Raw genomic sequence first — 3218 nt, forward strand, 5'->3', positions numbered from 1 at the left:
TTTACGACCGCCAGGCAAAACCATTGAAAAGCCTCAAAATAGGTGACTCAGTGTTGATGACATCAAAGGATGGCACGTGGAAGCCAGCCAAAGTAACCAGCATTAGTCAAAGAGCTCCATGCTCCTATAACATTGTGACACCACAAGGGCAATACTATCGTAGAAACCGAAAGGACTTAAGAAAGGTGATGGGTAAAACAGAGGTTAACACAAGCACTGATGAGTTCCTAGATGATCAAGCATATGACAGTGACACAAATGAACCAGTTGAGGAAAGTTGTGGCACTAATTCTGTTGTATCAGCTCCAGCCCTGAGACGCTCCCAAAGAACCATAAGAGCACCAGTTCGATATGCCGACCAGTTTTCGTGACTATAACATACGCACATACTGCACTACTTTCACTTATTTGATTAGAGCACTGTAAGGGTTTTTCATCCTTGTACCCTGTAACACACTCCTTTTTGTAATGATGGAGATGTAATATATAGATTAGCACGTGATTGTACAAGGCACGTGAGTGTTGTGAATTCATTCTAGAACATTCTTAGCACATTGTTACAGTGTTGCTGTTGTTTACATTCAGAGCCTTTTTGAAGACTTCATGACCATTTGCACAATAATTATGTCGAAAATCAACAGGGAGACACTACTAAGAGCTGATTATTTGGTGCTTCGAATTGCAGCAACTTACAAAAGAACCTAGTTCTCCCCAACCACCTACAACTTAGCTTGTTCGTACCCCCTCCCCTTGCCAGCTCCTGGATCCGCACCTGATACTATATATTGACGGATTTACTGTAAATCAGGAAACTTTTGCCATAGAAAATTTTTGTCTTAAAATTTCAACGCAGCAAATTTCATAATTGATGAAATTTTTGACAAAATAGCTTAACATTGTATGTGCAAATTATTTTTATAGCTAGTTAAAAATAATTCCATTTAGTCGATACAGCCAGCAACAAAAATTTTTTGACAACGAAATTTTGTACATATCTGGCAAATGCACAATGGGTGATAGTGGGTGGCCATCTCCAAAGAATGTTGGAAAAAAGCCACCAGCTTTATTAGGTGTGCTAACATCTACTGGTTGATCTTCAGGCCTATTCTTATCACAGAAACAGGATTCTAGGGAATCCAAGGAAACACTTAGGTTGTTAAGAAATGCAACATCTCCTTGCAATAAAGTGGTGGTACTATGAATGATGAATGGATCATGATCATTGGCTGCAGATTGACTGACTGATTGACATTGAGTGTTACCATCTTCCTTGGTAACACTATCAGATCCCTAAGTAAAGAAATAATATTACATACAGCTTTGCAAACTTACTGGTTTAATAACTTACACAATGTGTAGGGGATACGTTCTGCTTGAGATGGGCAACATTTATCCTACTCACCTCTTGTAGTAAGTTTCCAGAGCAAATAGAATCATTGCCCACTTGTTGACTGATTGACTGAGACTGAGAACTTTGGTTAGAATCACAATCCTTGAATGGAGTCTTACTATCTTCCTTGGTTACACTATCAGATCCCTGAGTAACGAAACAATATTACATATAGCTTTGCAAACTTTTAATAACTAGAGGATAAGGGCTGCTTAAGATGGGCAACATTTATCCCACTCACCTGTTGTAGTAAGTTCCCAGAGCAAATATAATCATGGGCTGCATGTTGACTAATTGACTGAGATTGAGACCTTTGGTTAGAATCGCAATCCTTAAATAGAGTGTGACTGTCTTCCTTGGTAACACCATCAGATCTCTAAGTAAGGAAATAATTATTATTGCAAACTTACTGGTTTAAAATGTGTAGGGGAAAAGTGCTGCTTATGATGGGGACTATTTATCCTACTCGCCTCTTGTAGTAAGTTCCCAGAGCAAATAGAATCATAGCTTGCATGTTGAATTGACTGAGATTGAGACCTTAGGTTAGAGTCAAAATCCTTAAATGGAATGTGACTGTCTTCCTGGGTTGTGGTGTCAGCGGGTCCCTGAGTAATGAAATAAATATCAATACCTTTGCAATATTGGGCTTATAACTTACTGAATATATAGGGGATAAGTACTGTTTGAGGTGAGCACCATTTATCCGACTGATCTCATTTGAATTATCTTCTGCTTGCAATGAGTAGAGTCCACGACCCAGAGATTTGGTGATAATGTAGGGACCTCTCCACTTGTAGTCTAGTTTCCCACCCTTTCTTTTCTTTCGATTGAAATCTCTAACAAGCACTTTTGCTCCAACTGAGAAACTTCCTATGTTTACATAATAAACAAGAGTTAAGCAGCTATACACAGATGATTATAGTACATGATTTACTCGCATGTGTCTCACCTGGCTTAAAATGTCGTTTATCATAGTGTAGTTTCTGTTTCAGCTGTGTTTTGTGATGTTGTTCTTAGCTGCTTCAAGCACTTTTTGATGCTCTTCTCTAGCTTCACTTATTGGATCATCTTTAGCCTTGTTGTACTGATCTAAAAGTAGCCCTGCATCTTTTTTCTCCATTTCAATATTAATCGGGAGCAAAGCTTTCCTTCTAAACATCAACTTGAATGGTGTATATTGGGTTGACTCATGACATGCTGTGTTGTATGCATAAACACTTGTATCAAGGTATTCTTCCCAAGAATCTTTCTTTTCCTCCACAAACTTCACTAGCATGCTCTGCAGAGTTTGGTTAAATCTCTCATCCAGGCCATTTGCCTATATCAGAGTACATAGTATTATACTTAAATTGAAACACGACTAGCCAAATGATAGAAGAGAAGGCAAGAGCTAATAATAGTAGGGAGGGAGAGTATCCAACGCTCATTAGACCTGTGTTAAATGAGTGCATACAGCATTCCCAAATATCACCATAAATGTTTGTATTTTCTCAATGTGTTTAAGCGGAAATATTTTCTTTAGCTGAATACAAGTCATACTTGTGGCACATATCTACTCCAGCATGCATATCCAATAGTCTCTTGAGTGATGAGAGATTGTAAAGGTGGTCTCTAGCGAGAAGAGCAAAGAGAAGAGTTATTGGTGTGTCCATGAATGAAGATTACTGGGAGCCTTGCTTTTGACCAACATCACCAGTAGAAGCTTCTCAATAAATGCCTGCCGTGATGTGGAGGAAGAAATACCTGTCCAAGAATCGAGCGCTCCTTCAACTGAAACTAGTGTGTCACGTACTGTCGAAGAACTGGCAAAGTTTACTCTTCCGGATCC

General features: G+C 38.9%; 1 long non-coding RNA gene across 1 annotated transcript; it reads right to left on the bottom strand.

Moving 5' to 3' along the window:
- Positions 1–1939: 1939 nt before the first annotated feature.
- LOC136240737 (uncharacterized) lies at positions 1940–2370 on the bottom strand. Its single transcript, XR_010693935.1, has 3 exons — positions 2340–2370; positions 2049–2260; positions 1940–1995 (listed from the first exon to the last, which is right to left on the bottom strand). It is a non-coding gene; the product is annotated as an uncharacterized lncRNA (long non-coding RNA).
- Positions 2371–3218: the final 848 nt, after the last annotated feature.

The sequence above is a fragment of the Dysidea avara genome, chromosome 12, assembly GCF_963678975.1.
Source record: "Dysidea avara chromosome 12, odDysAvar1.4, whole genome shotgun sequence".
In the NCBI taxonomy this organism is placed as follows: domain Eukaryota; kingdom Metazoa; phylum Porifera; class Demospongiae; order Dictyoceratida; family Dysideidae; genus Dysidea; species Dysidea avara.